Raw genomic sequence first — 17729 nt, 5'->3', positions numbered from 1 at the left:
AAAAGAATTGATTTGTTTTAATGAAAGATGTCCCTTCTGTTAACATTACAGAGGCAAGGTTTATGAGCTTTACTGCAGTCAGTCAGCAGGGGGGGTCCTAACTATTTTGGCTTCACTTCTGGGCGCCTGCTGCTGCAAGCCTGTCCTCAACTGTAAAACGACCCCCTACGTCATTTGTATAGTCTATGTAAATTCTAGAACTTCATACATAGGCATATGCTTGTATTTGTGCTGTGCTATATACTTTGCAGTGATTCATAACTTAACTCAGTGCGAAATTTGAGAGAAAGAAATATAATTTTACTCTGAAAGTTTGGAGAAAGGAGAAACACAGACATAAGTACAGGCTCAGTATGGCTTGTCACTTTTTCAGCTGGTCTCTCTTACTCTTTCAGCATCTTTTTTTGCACTCACATACCATGCACACAAAAACGGATGAAAGGAAATTCCATCTTAGTCACATTCACTGGGTGGGTGTTTTTTAAACTAAGAAAAGGTTGAGTGCTTTGTGTGCTTGTTTGTGTTACCATGCATGTATGCAGCTGCTCATCTATTGAAAAGAACATGTTTTAGATAGCACGCAGACACACATTAACCTTTCAACCAATTTCAACATCAAACCTAATTTTTGCACAGACAACCAGTGATATGGTGCATGTTTTCAGTTTGCCAGCTGTTATGTAAGGATGTGTGCTTCATGGTAGAACAAGAAAGGAAGACAAGAAGAGAGAAAAGACTGTGATGAACAAAGAAAAGGGGTGAAAACAGGTGAGGAGATGGGAACAAGCAGAGAGGAAGAGGAAGGTAAAACGACAAGAACATTTAGGAGAAGTAGGAAGAAGATGGAGGGAGATGGTGATGTCACCTTGTAGTGGCATTGCGGAGGAAGGGATAAAGAAAAAAGGAAGAGATTGATAGAAAAAATAGAGTGAGAAAGAGAAAGAGAGGGAAAACAGAGCCAAGGGGACAATGAAATAGGGTCTTAAGAGATCTATTAGCTGATAGAAGTCATGCAGACAACCTACCACTCCTCAGGCAATTGATTTCAGGATCTTGTGCAGAAGTCTGTGCAAGTGTGTGAGAGAGAGACAGAGAGAGAAAAAGAGAGAGGGTGAAACTATAAGTGTATTTGAGTGTGAGTGAGTGACAGTTAAACTCTGGCATTGAGCCTGAGGGCATAATGTAGTACTACTAGAAATCTTTCTTTTGAGACAGCGCTTAGCCCTCTGCTCTCTGTGTGTGTTTGAGTGAGAATGCAGAGGACCAATGTATATATGTAAGAGAAATCAGCAGGGAGAGACTGAAAACATGCTAGCAAAAACTCAGCATTTTCCTATAAAAGCTGCAGATAAATGTGAGCTCTCGCAGTTTTAGCATGACACGTTCCAAACGCCATCTCCAGAGAAGGAATATAAGTCGATATGATGTCGTCTTAAGTGACAAAAACCTAGTTTGTGTGTCTGTCTGCTTCTGTGTGAGTGTTTCGAGAGGACAGCATAAAGGAATGCCTCGGTTTAAGACTTGCCAAGAGCACTTTTCCCATACGCCGGGGAGCCAAGACTTCCCCAGCCGGCCAAGAATAGCACCGACTCTCTCTCTTTCACTCTCACCAACACACATACACATACACTTTGGATTCAACGAGAAAGAGGGTGATAGTGTGAAGGAAGCAAGAGCATCCCCACACACTTCAATCAGCACAGTTAAAGAGACAGAAGCTTCTTTTACATTGCCGTTTCATAACAAAACTCTGCCTTCATTACACCTCTGTACGATAAAATTCAATACACAATGTAGCCCCAGTGTGTGATTTTGCAGTGCATTCTAGTTTGAAGGAATTAAATGTGAGAGACCAGCATCATCACGGAGAGACACAAACACATGTAATGGCTATGTTTACAAGCATTGATGGCAAAAAAACTTCCTTGCATATCCAGTGTTGTAGTACTCAAGTCCGACTCGAGTCCTGATTTGGAGGACTCGTGACTCGACTTGGACTTGAGCGCTGATGACTCTGACTTGGACTCTGACTTGAGCTTTAACAGGACTCAAGGATGAAGAGGAGGACTCAAACCTTTTTTGCTGAAGACTATTTTATTCAGTAATATTTGCATTTTTTTGTATGTGAAAACCCCTAATACCTAATCAGTGTTCACACAGCGCCCGATGTGCGTTCACCTGCATGCGCGTTCACGTGAGTCTAACCTGCAGGAGGAGCTGGGGAGCCTGGGTGACAGAGAGAGGAGCTGATAGGTTGATAGGTAGCTCAAAACTGTGGCTCTTCTCTGTATTTCCGTGTTAATCCACAAGAAATTAAACTAAAATGCAGCCAGCCTACCTTTGAATCCCAGAAATTCTCCATCAGCTGCTCAGACTCGTCACATTAGCTGCTGTTGCTGCTGTACAGTAATCCTCCTCAGTCTTGGACAGAGTGATAAAATCTCTTAAACTTTGTAGTGAGTCCCATTAGATAGAAATATCAATCCAACATCGATATCTACATTAACATCGGCGAGATAACGCTGATTAGTGAGCCAAACAAGGTGGCATTTAAAACACATCAGTGTAGCCCACCTGGAAAGCTTGAATCTCCTAAAAATGATAATTGATAATTTAATTTAATTTGGCTCTAGGTTTTAAGTACTGGGGACTTGTCTAGGACTCAGACTTAGGTAATGGGGACTCGACTCTGACTCAAGTTTTGGTGACTCGACTACAGCACTGTGCATATCATACTCAATTACACTGCAAAAAATCTGTCTGCTTAGAGCTCCGGTCAGAACAGTTTCAATGGTTATAAACAGACTAAATATGAATACTGATGCTTCTGTATGACCTAAATAACTAAACCAGACCATCCGCAGCAAAATTAATTATGACAGTAAAGTAAATTTTATTGCTTGTAAACATAATACAACAATGAGTGCCAAAACCAACGCAAACCTTAAGTTCTTTACAAGAGCTTTAAGCAAAGTTGCTCCTCATTTCAATCAACATAAAGCAAATAATGGAAAACTTGAGTGACACCTTTCTGTGGTTTATGGTCATAAGTGGGTAGAGAGAGTGGAGGATGACATGAAGTTCATGAACCAAACAACAAGATACCTTCTACCAGTGAAGCAAGAACTAAAGCATATGTACGCGGGGCACCTAAGCTTATGTTTCTATATAAATAATACACCATTTCAACACTTTTTGGATCACTATTCCTACTCTAACACCAGAGAAGAACCACACTGTCACACCATTCTGCCTTTTTGACATTTACAATGGTGGCAAGGCACAACAGTGATTAAAATTCCAGTCTGGAATGGGCAATATAAAAGGGACTGAAGAGAGATTAAAATTAGAAAACAGCACATTATCTGAACTGTTATACTGCATGTAGATCTTCAACAACACTCTTTGATAACATTAATGGTCATACTAATCAAGAACATTTTGATTCGAGACAACAGGGAGAAAATCAAAGCCTCACCTGAATTAAATTGCTAAGCTATCTGCACTTCACTTAACTGAACTGAGATGACCTGAGAGGCAGAGAAAAGGAGAGAAAGAGGGAAAGAAAGAGAAACAGAAGAGGAAAGGAGTTGCATACAACACAGTGACAGGGATTACAGCAGGGAACTACAGCACTTTCCAAACTGTCTGCTCCCTGTGGGGTAAATGAGAGTGCTCTTTCTCTCTCTTTCTCCCATGCTCATCCTGTCTCTCTCTCTCTTGTTAATGTGTATGCACATATATACTTGTGCAATTGTGTGAGTGCACTTGAACATCCACATCTGTTTCAGACAAGGATCACAGTGCTCTCCCAACACCAAACACGAGGTTGTAGCAGTGTTGATGATTCAACTTGCCCTAACTTGCCATCACTTGCACTTATTTCCAATTCTGACAGTTTAAATACTGCTTATATAATGTTTCAACAGGAACAGATTCTTTATGCAATATGAGCACCCTCTGCTGGGGCCCCTGCAGACTTAAACTCTGAACCCTGTGTCTTGTGGCTAGTTGTCATCATGTTGTGATCATGGTGTTGTGATCCCCGTGGTGCAGATTGTGAGTCAACAGTTAGCTTTATTATTTGCTTCAGCATTTTGGCATTTTTTGAGCTTGTGAGTGCAAGAGTGACTGTGAGAGACCAACCATGTGTCTGTTGTTATAAAAATGTTTTTGGCTGGCTGATCGTAGTAGAACATCACCTGCAAGCTAACTCAGGTAGACTACTCAAGCAAGGTGATTTTACACCTGATGTGCATCTTGATCAGAATTTACTGAAAAACATCCTTCCACTCTGGTGGTCAATTGGAGCTACAAGATGTTTTGTCCCTCCTGTTGCTCTGCTTTTGCCATCTCTAACTTAAATCAATTGTGCACTTTGCTTATAACCTGCCTTCACCCCAGCATCTACCTGTAGCCCCCTCTGTAGGGCTGGTGCAAGATTTTACCACTTATCAAATCCAATATTTGACTTCATTTGTTTTTCACCAGCTGTATCTGACCTTATAATGGCAAGTTATTTTATGTGTAGTGAATGTTTTTAATATTGAATTTATTGTAAACTTGTAAACACAACCGCAATTTTAAAATTTGCCTATTACAGTCCAGGTTGCAGGACTTATCAGCTAGCTAGCTAGCTAATTGTTCTTCTTTAAAACTGAAAGTTATTAGTCAAAGTAGTAACTCACTTCAGAGCTACTTGCTGATACAAATGGCAGAAAATATCAGAAAAACAAATCTTAAGGGAACAGGAAACACAAACTGCACAAAGACTTTAACTGCCGTTGATAAAAAATATTTAAGTGATTCTTTTCTCCAAAGACTAAGCTCATAAATCAGTATCCCGACAACTTCCATTCAACAAAAGGCTTTATTATTGAGTTATATGTCAACAAAACCTCAAAACCATGACACTGCTGTTTTCTTAAGAAGCCAAATGTGATCCTATTTTTAGCAGTGTGACTTTCTTTATTCAGTCTCTGCATAACTTTTTAATGTCTGCTCTGTTGATGTCTAAGCTGGGCAGTAATGAAATGTTTTTAATTAGTTTGTGATGCAGATTATTGGCTCATAGTTGGACAGATCATTACCATCTTGAGACTGAACCTGCCAATTAGCATCCTGACACTTTAGTAAATTCAGACTTTAATCTCCCTCTCTGCTTGCCAACTCCTGATGGAGGTCCTTTAATGTTTGTTATTAAAGTCACCCATGTCCGACATTTAATGCTCACCAAGGCAGTAAACAGACGCACAGAGTAGCCCTCAAGGGAAGAGGCAAGTGGAAAATAATGCTCATCCCTAAACACACAAAGCAATCTGGGAAGAGATCTTGAAAAACTTTGCTTAAATGTTTGTTCGCATTGATTTAACTTGACTCACACAAGATACCATGTGAAGAAAAAAGAGACAGCTAAAAGGCCACAGTTCAAATCCCTGACCTTGAGCGTTTACTCTGCTGAAATGTCTGTGAGTAAGACGATCACCAGCAGCTCCAAAGGTGCTATTCTGCAGTTGACCCTGCGATCATACTTCTTTCTCCCGAAAAGAGACACAGTGAAAAGAGAACATTCCCCAGAGGAATCAATAATACCACACAAAGAAGCTGTGTGTGCTGAAAAGACCTACTTCAATGATAGCTGAGGTTCATCAATGATTACGCTTAGACACACAATAAACAATAAATACCAATAAAGCAATAAACTACAACTGTACCTCTACACAGGCCTTATGATAAGGTGTTATCACACTCAGCACTGCCAATAAGACCTCCATTCTCACAGAGACACTCGTCACAAACAGGTTCCTAAAGGTGTTATGTGTGAAAATATATGCAGCTCCATCGATGAGACTTTGCGTTAACAAATACACTGTCGCTAGGCAGATTAGCTTCACTCTAAAAATTCCTCTACTCTAATTATGCTGAAAGCAGGAAACAAGGTTAGCCAAGGCATGTAAACAAATCATACAACTAAAAATCCCTTCTGATACAGCACTCGGGTTGGGACACATAAATGGGTTAAATGTTGCACAGCTATTTTCCAGCTTGTTGTGTCATTTACCTAAGCAGGTAATCTGCTTTGTTAGAATATTACTGCTGCAATGTAAATGAGACATATCCCAATAACGGAGACAATTCACTTACAATTTTGAAGGGAAAGTGGGTCATATTTTATCATTAAACATGTTTAATAACCTGTTACCCACTCTAAGCTTATGACTAATCCTAGTATTAAACCACTTCTTAGCTAACAGTGCATTTACTAAGATTTAACACAGTATTTATCATGTATACTACTACACTGAAATATTTTCGCTCTTTTGGTATTAGTAAGTTGCTTTATGCTAATGCTAGCTGTTGAACATTTAACAGCTGGTTTACAAAGTAGGCTAAAAGTGATAACTCTAACATTAGTTGTTGAAAGTATAACTATAGTTTTGATTCATAAGTGGTGCAATGCTTAAGGTTACCTGCTGATGCCTCAACAGTTATGTTATTTAGTAAGGACTTTAATGCTAATGGTGGCTTTTATCTAAACTAGCAAACAGGTTATCAAATAAGTTGTTTTTACTTAAAATATTTATCAGGTTTTTAGTGTCTTGTCATTCGAGAAATGAAAAAATGCTATTTTCCATATGGTACAGTTGTACAACAATAAAGAAGCATTAGTGGCTTCAACCTTTAGCGTAGGCTAACACCAGCTGAAATTGGCTTCTGTTTGAAAACTTCCATGGCTTTCTTTTTTATGTTTTTTTTTGTGTTATTCATTTAGAGATAAAAGTAAAATGGCCTGCCATATTGTTAAGTAACTCTTTATGTTGGCTGATAATGAGGGTAAACCATACATTTACAAAGTGCTGAGACTCAGAAAAGCCTTGGTTTGTTTACAGGTTGAGTTGCTATCTCACTCTCATTGAAATCAATGCTCTTTATTAAACATGCATCTGTGCTGTGACCAGGGTGACAGGTTCATCAGCACAACAAGGCCCGTGGCTATGGAGAAAACACAACACTGGAAAGTCCTTGATGTCAGAAATACTAACATCAAATTTAACATGACAGTGGGACTAGCAGCTTAATGTTGGATGTGGTGAGCTGTATCCCAGCTTGTCACACAGAACCCAACTTTATGCACAAAACAAACAAAAAAAAAAGATACAGATCATCTTTTATTAACTAAGAGATGGCTCATGAAGCAAAACCAACTGCACCCATGTAAATAAACTCCCTTATGTTCGCAGCAGATCTGGGGAGAGTCTCACCTCATTCAACACAGCTCCTCCAGATCCCCCTGGTTTGTCAGCAGGTGGTACAGCCCATGGAGAAGGTTCCAGACTTTCCCAGAATGCAGTGCAGGGAATCAGAGACTCAGCACTCCCTGTTGGATGGCAAACAACACAAGGTTTAAACTTAGGCAGTGAGAGAAGGTAGTCGTGTGAACATCATAACATCATCATAAGCTTCAACATGAATGTTTTTGGATGCACAACTAAGGATGCCTCAAAGGCTCATTTACCACAGCAACATATGTAACTTTGATCTGCAGACATAAACAACATTATGGGATTCTTAGATCCTGCATCAAACAGATTTGCGGCTGGAAGCAGGCAACATACACAACATTTGCCTTTTTCTTCCCCGACAACAAAGCAGTGCAGGCATGGTTGATGATGGTACATAAGAGATAATTAACTTTATTAACATGAAGATTACAAAAGGGGAGACAAGGGGAGACATGTAATATACAAGTAAACGTATTATTTAAGACAATGTAGACATCAAAGGAAGGTGGCAATTTATTGAAAATTGCAGAAAGTCAGAAGCCACTTACAAAGGATGTAACTATCCAGTCAACCATCATGATAGGTTGTGTATCATGACAACAAGCATCATGAAATTGGGTTCACAGTATTATTTTTGGTGCAACCACAAATTCTTAGGCTATGCTACAAAAGCTTTACTATGGCAGAGGAGTGCTTTGTGTATAAAAAAAAACTATAAATGCTTCAGATTTCTAAAGGTCACATATTATGCAAAGAACACTTTGTCAGGCTTTTCTAGTTAAATACGTTCCCCTGGCCTGTCCACAATCTCTCCAAGAATCAGAACCCCCCCCCCCACCTTTCAGAAAATGTGTGCTAAAACAAGCCGTTCTCAGATTTTCCCCTCATGATGTCATGTGGGGAGTAAGCACTGCCCCCAGGTTCGGTTGGTCCTCCCCACTTGGAAGAAAGTTCCACCCTCCTCTGCTAATCCTTTTCTCCCCTGTCAATTGAGATGAGGATTAGGAGAGCCACATCCATTTCCAGAGAGGGGCGTGGTCAGGGGCAGAGTCAGACAGCTTATTAACATTTAAAGAAACAGCAGTGTGCCAGTTTATCTTCTCTCTTGGGTCCTGAGGGGGCGCCGCTTTTCTTTTGTGTATGGGTTTGGCCAACTGAACTTGCAATCGATGGCAATGAATAATCGAGGTCCATACAAAGTAAGAAGAACAAAACATTAATGAGATGCAGCAACAGAAGAGCGGAATTCAGTAGCAGTTTCCACTTTACTGTGTGGTCGTCTTTCAACTAACAAAGCAGTGTTTCCACAGCAACAATAAACAGTTAATGTCTAACAGTGGTTCTCTCATGATAGCGACCATAACAAGATACTATTACAACCATAAAAATTGAGCCTTTAGTGTCAGTTCAAGCAGGCCTAGCACTGCCATATAATCCAGATCAACTGTCTAAACAGGCTACTGGCTAATTTCGCTTATGCTGCCATGTAGAAGCTACTTAGGCCTGGCTACACTTTGCTGCTCCCTCTGCAAGCCGCTTTTTATAACCTTCCTCCACCCCAGCTCCTCCTTTATTCTGCTTCTGACTTAGTCAATGTCATTCTATTGTCACTGATGCCTGCTCTACTCTGGGTTTTTGTTACTTCTCTCCTTGCCTCACTTTCCTTGTAGGCTCAGCAAAGGCAGGAACGTGTGCTGTTGCTTGATGCTTTCCACGTAGGCTTATGGTAGACAGCCAGACTGACAAATGTAAATAACACAAAAATTTGCAAATTAATAACTGTCAATAAAGAAAAAATATCTATGATTGCAAATTGTGTGTTTTTTGACAAAGTGGTCCTGACTGAAATGAAAAAAAATCTTTGACTTTGAAATCTTTCAGGAATAACTGAGGTATTGTAAGACCCTGATGAAAATATATATAACATAGGAGTAGTCCTTCCAATAATTAATAAATCAATTTGAGAGCAAAAAGTCTATGTATTGTATCTTTAATGCAATATAAATGTTATAATCATTATTTCTCAGACTATGACCGTTGCATTACAGTCTTTAATTTTTACAACTCTAATCCCCCATTCAGTTTTTAAAAGATTTTTTTTTTTTTTTTTTTTTTTTCAGTTTTCCTGTTTTACAGAGACTTGAGACTGAAATCACATGAACATTCACTACATACCAAGGCAAAAAGAGAAGCCCTGCTGGTTCAAAAAATTGTATTGCACTCCATGTTTTGTCAAACACATTTTCCACATTTGGATTGATTTTTATCACACCCCTACCACTTACATGTCAAGAGTGAAATTCCAAGCGTCACAGCTTTAGAACACATGGGCATGACTGAAACACTGATTGAGATGCTGATTAACAATTACAACACATTTGATTAACTTTTACTCTCCTTTAAGAGGTCTGATTTTATCTTTTATGCCCATTAAAGTGGCTTGTTATTTGACATTTTCCTGTGCATCTTTTCATTCTGCTATTTCCTGCGAATCGTTCCACTGTTTTCAAAAACTGCAATGTGAGTACAGGTCATCCTATTAAATGGTACCTGTCATATTCACCAGGAAAGAAAAAAACAAACTCTAGTGCATCTTTAAAAACATCAGAAATGCAGCTGCTTGACTTCAGCAGACACCCACACACAGCGGCCAGCGTAAGAGTTAGACAGAATGATTGTCGACCGCGTGCACACACACTGTGGGACTAATTAGGTAGGTTGTGGAGGAATGATGGGGATGAGACAAGATACGGGAGACATGCTGCCTGCTGTTAGTCAGCTGCAGTATGTGAGGATGAGTGTTAGTGTTTATAGAGTGTGTGTGGGACGTCGAACATCCCACTGACCCACTTCTTGCATGTCTGAAGACAAGGAAAGAGGTGGGTAGGTGGTGTGTGACTGTGTCACTACACTGCAGCTTCAGAGGGACGAGAAAGAAATAAGTGTATGTAGTATTAGTGTGTTTTATAGTTTTATTGATTAAAAGCTGCAGTGAAATAAAATCTGGACAAACAGAGGAATGTCTAGCATGACAGGCATGGGGAAATGGCTGGCAAGTGAGCTTTAGTACATTTAGCATGTTAGCATTAAACTGGCTGTATGTAAAGGCAGCATGTGCTCTTAAATGTTCATAATGTGTATGTAAGGCAGAAAAGAGAAAGAAAATGTACATTTGTACTAAGGCTGTGGATAAGCAGACCAACTTGCAAACAAATGCACCGTTTGGTTTTTAAAAAGGCAAGAGACGGAGGTAGGAGAAGACGAGATGGCAAAAGGGGAAAAAGTTTGAAGACAAAAGAAAAAGTAAGAGAGATCCGGAGGAGACAGGAAGGAAGACAGATGGAGAGAATAAAAAGAGACGCTGAGGTAAAGCGCAGACAGAGAGAGAGAAACAGAGAGAAAAGAGAGACACAGAGAGAAACAGATGGTGGCAGAGAAGAGGCCGATAGAAACTCACTGGGAGGATAACACTGGCACAGCCAGCCAGGCACGGCGGGGAGTTTGGAAAGCTGAAAAATGTCAGTGGAAAAGGGAGGGGGAAAGAGGGAGGGAGGGCAGAGAGTGAAGGTTTCATCTCAATACCAACTTTCAGGGAAAATATTATGACACCTGCTAGTCTTTAAAGATATTATGAGGGATTAATTGAAAGAAAGGAACACAAGGTGGTGCCATGAGAGAGGGACCAGAATGGGCAAGGTCTTACGTAACCTGAAGACAGTAATCCAGCTTCCCCCTTTACTTTTATACTTCACAGTTTTCAAAATATAATGAAAACATTGAAAGCTATTATGAAAATAGTGTTTCAAAAATAACAAATGCTGCCAATCCTTTGGCAGAGCATTAAGAGGAAAAACTGTGACCTGAAACCCTCAGTGATGATAAAAGTCTTCTTCTATTCAACACATGCAACTTCAATGTGCACTCCATCTCTCTGTCTCTGTCAAACACACACACACAGCTCAAGACACTTTGTTTCAGTCCATCATGTCCAATCCAGTCATCAGGCACAGGCAGGCTAAATTAGTCCGGAATAATTTAGCGTAAACCACATTAAGAGAACAGCTGATTGAAATGCAAAGCAGATTGGAGCAGGCAGCACCTGTAATGAACTCTGTGTGTGTGTGTGTGTGTGAGTGTGTCATTATATGTCACAGTCAGTACACTTACATGTATAGTAAAGTCGAGCTCCAGATTCATAAGCATATTAACTGGTCTACTGTCCTTGTCCCAGTTTACAAGCACATCAGGAGAACTGATTTGTTGTTAGAGACGTGTCCGCCTCTACTACAGTAGATGGCGATGTACTCCTTTCAGCTTGTCATTATGGACTTTCTTCCCGTTGACATCACTAATGAGTTAGCAAGAAGTAAACTAGTTGTATGTATAATGGTGAAACATGAACAGATTTTATAGACCCGTATAGATCTGTACTATAAGGCAAGGCAAATTTATTCATGTTTACAGCAACTTAAAGTGCTTAATTGAGCCAAAAACAAGGAATTAAAAACATCAATAGCATAAAAACATTGGAGCAAAATAAATTATTTATATGCAACTGATAGCAGCTTTCAGCTTGTCTTTATTGTTAGTCTGGTGTCTTTCATCTTTACCTTGACATTTCCCCAGAGATTCAGGTCAGGCCAGTTGGCTGTCCAATCAAGCACAGTAAAACAGTGGTCAGAAAACCCGTTTCTGCAGTTTTAGCAAGGTGAGCAGGCTTCACATCCTGCTGGAATGGGAAATCAGTATCTCCATAAAGTTTCTCAGCAGATGGAGAATGAAGTGCTTTTAAATCACCTAAGAGACGGTTGAGAGTGTTGACTCTGGACTTCATAAAGGGGACCATCATCCACAGATGACATGTAACAAATCACCAGTAACTGCGAAAACTTCACACTGGACTTCGAGTACCTTGGATTTCCAATTTTCCCCCAGACTCTGGGCCTTGAATGAAATGCTAAATTTACTTTCATGTGAAACAGGACTTTGGACCACAGAGAAACTTTCAAGTTACTTTATCCCTTTGCACCTTTTCTTATTACACTTTTCCCTTCCACTCAACTTTCCATGAATACACTTTGATACAACACTCTGTGAACAGCCTGCCCATTCAGCATTGACTCTCAGTGGCTTACTCTACTTGTGGAGGGTGCCAATGATTGTCCCCTAGACATTTGTAAAGTCAGCACTCAGTCTTCCCCATGATTACAGTTGTGTGTACTGAACTACAGTGAGAAAATAAAGGCTCAGGAAACCATTGCAAAATGGACTTTTCCACAACATTCCATTATTTTGAGACAGTGGCATTTTGATCTTCTTAAGCTGTAGGCCTTAACAATCAATATTAAAACAAGAAAAAATTAAATATTTCACCTGGTATGAGATGAATCCAGAATATATTTGGAAATTCAACTTTTTGATTTAAATTATGGGGGAAAAAATATTCTTTACATGGTATTCTTATTTTTTGAGATACACTATTCTAACACTAAGATACACTAACTATATCTATTGTATAGTTTCATATCACATTGGACTGCATCAGTCTGAATTACATTGCATCCTATTCTATTGTATCATAACTTATGTGAGGTTAGGTGTCTTTTCAAGTACAGCTGAGTATGGGACTTCTATTTTTTCTTGACTTCTCCATATAGGAAAATGAGGGAGAAGGAAGAACATCAGCTTAGTCAGGCTGGGTATGTGCTAGCCCAGACCAGGCCACCTCACCATGTCTCTGCCTCCCCTGTCCTCCTGCTCAGCTCTCTCCCATCACACTGTTCTCAGTCTTTCTTGCGTGATCTCTTTGCTGTTCTTTCTCATATTCCAGGAATAGTTGTCTTTTTGTGGTGGCAGCTATGAGTCATGTGTCAGAGTAGTAGTTTTAGAGTTGTCACTACATGGGGCTTGCATGTACGGAGTCTGGGTCTGCTGAAGGTGGTAATGCTGACCAGATGGTAGAGTTTGTAAGGTAAAGAACGTCTATGTGTTGGCATGGTGGGGAGTGAGAGCTAGCATAAAGGTGGGGGCTCTGGAACACTGGAGATCACTGTTCAGGCCTCTGGCGGCAATGGTAGTGCTCCTATTTGACAGCTCTGGCAAAGTGCTGGTTTTGTACTGCCCATGGGTCTGCACAGCTGACTTGTGGGGTCCAATATTGAGGACATGACTTGGTTCAGTCGGGCACAAGTAGCCCATGTTTACAAGGGTGACTAAATAAAGCATTATTTTGTTTGCATGTCCTATAATTGATAAAACAGTTATTTGGCTATCTATGTGTAGCCTGAATGACAATCATTTTCAGCATGTCTGACAAGTGTTTTCTCTGTGTGGGAGTCTTCTCTGTTCTGGACAACATGCCAGCGTGGTTACAGTATGAATACTTCTGTCTTTTCATTCTCCATCACTCTAATCTCTTTAAGTGTGCTTGCATTCTTCCCATTCTCTCTTTGCCAAGTGTAAAAAAAAACATTGTCCACCCACAATCACTATGGCTGTTGCCAAATTCTTTGCCAACCGTACTAGTCTTTTTGGTCTTTTTTAAATTGGCTACAGACTACTGAACCACAAGTGCTAGGTTCACAGGCTAACATCAGCAGATGAGTTGCCCAGTGATGCCTCTGAAGGCTGCATTAAATACAGACGTGAACGCCAGGCTTACTGGATGAATGTTAGGTTAAATGTTGCAGTAGAGCTGAGTGCAGATTAAAAGAGCATGGTGCAAAAAGCAAATTGATGACTTTAAGACTGAAATGCTTGATGTTTGTGTATTCACAAATATTTTTGCCTTTAATTTACTGAGAGATATGTGGGAACATATTTTGCATTTTGAGACCAGTTGCTCATTCTGTAGTACACAGCTCATCACTTGCTCATCATTAATCATAAATATGACACTACGGGGGCACACACACATAGAAAGAATACTTTGGAGGCTGACGTCGTGTCTCACAGCTGTTTGGTTGGTTGAGTAAAAAAAAAAACCTGCAACATGTCTTTTTGTGTGTACGTGCATGTGTGTCTGCAGACCAAGGGATGGCTGACCATTACTGTAATGTCAGAGGGAAATGCCTTCCTAAACCACAGCCCAACTTTTTTTCCAAGACTCAAACATATTTGCCATACCAAAAGTAAGTAATCAGTCCTGTGAAGGTTCAAGGTGCTCAAAGCAGGGAGGAATGTTATTGTGATTGCACACATGTCTGGAAAGACCAGAGTCCTTTTCTCATCCTCGTCATTTATCTGCCATTCCAAACTGTCTCGTCTCATTGTGTTACTGGAAGTGTGGCCATCGCAGATGTGCAACGTTTATCGCAAAAATTCCAGTGACTGACCTGAACTTTTTTTGGCATCCATTTGTTTAATTTACTGTTGGAAAGAGACAAGAAAGATCACAAAGCCAGGAAGCAAATCATTCAGGAGAGACAAACATAAAAGAAAGGTCAACAGGTCTACATAACTCTCTCTCCCTCTTGCTCCTCTTCCTGACTGTGTCCATTCAAACACCTTTTATAGCCATCCACTGCTTCACAAGCCTCCAGGCTGCAGCTTATCAATGTGATAATTAGGAAAATTTACAATTAAACCCCAGGGTAACAAAAAAGGTGCTACCAACAAGCTAACATAGCTCACTGGTGCTTCCTGTACTATTACTGATAGAAGACATGATTCTAGTCCACTCCTTTTATGAGAACTTATCAAAAGACATTTTTCATTTCTTTCTCTTTTTAAATGCTGCGTGGTAACTTCTTGAAGACAATCCTCTTGAAGACAATCCTCTATTCCTCTGGGATAACCTTGCAAAATTCCACATCTGCCATAAGACTGTTCCAACTTGCAAAACCTCCGTAATTTAGTCATACTGCAGACCTGTAAACAATGGTGGCCGGTAAAGAGATGAGTGTGATACAACCTGCCTGACTGCAATATGCTAACTGTGAAGTTTGGTGGAGGAGGGATAACAGTATGGGGCTATTTTCAGGGCTCCAGTGAAGGGCAATGTTAATGCTTCAGCATACCAGGACATTTTGGAAATGCTATGCTCCCAACTGTGTGGCAGCAGTTCTGTGAAGGTCTTTTTCTATTCCGACATGACTGTGGTCCAGTGCACAAAGCAAGGACTATAAAGACATGGTTTGATGAGTTTCATGTAGAAAAACTTGACTGGCCCACACAGAGCCTTGACCTCAACCCCACTGAGCACCTTTGGGATGAACTGTAATAAAGATTACAAGCCACGCCTTCTTGTTCAAAATCAGTGCCTGACCTCATAAATGCTATACAGAATGAATCGGCACAAAGTCCCCAACAAAAAAAAAAAAAAAACACTCTAAAATCTTGTGGAAAACCTCCCAAGAGGAGTGGAGGCTGTTAAAGCGGCTGAGCTAAGTTAATTTGGTTCAGAGGACCAAATCTGAACAAGTTCAGATGTTAACCTGAGGTCCACAAAAGTTTAAATGAACTGGTTGTAAGTTATTTGAAGAAAATGTTCTCATTATTATTGCATAAGACAGAGAGAGCTTAGCCCAGCTAGTCCATTTATACAGGCCATCTCTGAAATGTGTGTACTTCCAACAATCATGGCACACATTGCTGTGTATAGCGTCTCTCTTGGACTCCTGTTCTTTTTTCTTTTTTTTTGAAAAAGACAAACACTAAGATCAATTATGTTAAGTAGACGTATACATTTCCTCAGTTCTGTCTCTTCTGGATGACTCTGTGTTTCTGTTTTCAATCAACCACAGATTTATGAAACTGCTTATTTTTGGTCCTCATTTTCTGGCATTTTGTGCTGTTGATCCATCCGTAGGAGAGGGTCATGCTCTGGGTTGTGTTGTTCAATATTTAAACATCTCATCATCAGTGGTGGGAGTCTGGATCATTTTGGAACAAGCTGTAACCGAATCACAGCTCTGTTCTCTATTTGCAATACCCTCCTCAGTCTTTCTGCAGATTATCTCTGGAAGCATGAGAATGCTTGAGGAGAAACCAGAAGTCATAAAGTTTTCAGTCAGGGATTCACTTTTCTTTCAATGATGTGTGAGTGGGTAGACACTTAAACAAAGTCTGCTGAACTTATCACATGGACCCTATCATTCACTTGAGGTTCTGCCAAAATTTACAGCAATCTTCAATGAGTTATCTGAGGACTAATTATCTCATCTTTATCATATAAGAAAAGGAGTAATTAGCCCTACTGACACATTTATACCAACTGTCCCTGAATTACTGAGATGAGAAAGAGAGTCATGCAGTGTATTAAAGAGATAAAGAAGTGCAGCATAAAACAGACTGACCCTGCTCATATCAGAAGAAAGTACAACACTTTAATGGATATACATTGGATTCAATGAGAAGGAAAAAATATATGTCTTGTTGGCTCAATAAAATCTCATCAACGTGCTGAATAAAGGGCTGTTCCATATCAGAAAAGAAGCTGAGGCCCATATTATTCATGTTCAATATTAAGTTATTGCAGCGGTAGTAATTGCTGAGTGCAGAATGCAGCTCGACAAGCCAAATACAAGAGATCACATTTCTGTTTCCTAATCTGTTCTTTAACTACAGCAGCATGTCAATATAGTTGAACTTTCTTCCTCAAAGAAATGTTTTGGTTTGATCTATACCATGTTGCACTGACTACATCATAGAATGATTTATCACCTGTGTCTGTTGAAAAATACTTGCAACAAGAAACTTGAAAAAAATATTCATATATTAAATCATAATACTGAAAAATAGGAAAAAGATTGCTTTCCAAAATCGTTCAGTGCTACTTCAAACTAGGCTTGTGCATACCTGGTGCATCCCATAGTAGACACTCTTCTCTGATTAGTTGACTTATTAACTCAGGAGGCAGCTGTTGCTGTAAGGTTTCTTTCACTTTCTTCTTTCACACACTCACAGACTCTGTCAACAACCCACGAACACACCCTCATTCTCTATTCATCACAGTGTCTCCAGTGTCGTATTATAAAGACGGCGGGGTAGAGTGTCCTGTCTGAGCTTTACTTTATAAAGTTACACAACTTCGCTAGTGGCTGGAGGACACAAACACAGACAAACAGAAGCACACAGAGATGGACATGCATTCATTTGTCCCAGAAGAAGACAATAGGGTACGACAAATCCAAGGCTGTGTGTGTTTGTAAGCTTGTGCGTTAGGAGGGCATGCTGAGAGAATAGGAAGCGTGCTTTCAGTGCCAACCCTCTCCTTGGCAGTCAAACAAGGACACACACACGCCGTCTCTCTCTCACACACACACACACTCGGAGCTGAGCGTTTTTAATTGGCCACTGATTTGCCAGTTAGTGTTCTTGCCTCTCTCTTCACCTCACTGTGCTGGCCCCCTGCCCTCCAGCCTGGCACAGACACAGCTGCACCCGCTCACTGTGAGCATGAGTGTGTGTCATCCTGAAATAATGTACTTCACAAGAGTGTTTGTG

The 17729-nt window shown here is 40.1% G+C and overlaps 1 protein-coding gene across 2 annotated transcripts in view; it reads right to left on the bottom strand.

Annotated features, from left to right (window-relative positions):
- The window catches only part of atxn1a (ataxin 1a), a 170720-nt gene that overhangs the window by 49656 nt on the left and 103335 nt on the right, over positions 1–17729 (bottom strand). For both annotated transcript variants that reach the window (XM_041807971.1, XM_041807969.1), the window contains exon 3: positions 7263–7378. The gene's annotated coding sequence lies outside the window, so the exon portion shown is untranslated. The remainder of the gene's footprint in view (positions 1–7262; positions 7379–17729) is intronic.

Source organism: Cheilinus undulatus, linkage group 16 (assembly GCF_018320785.1).
Source record: "Cheilinus undulatus linkage group 16, ASM1832078v1, whole genome shotgun sequence".
Lineage (NCBI taxonomy): Eukaryota > Metazoa > Chordata > Actinopteri > Labriformes > Labridae > Cheilinus > Cheilinus undulatus.
The sequence above is the reverse complement of the archived record's forward strand: the minus strand, read 5'-3'. Positions and strand labels throughout refer to the sequence as shown.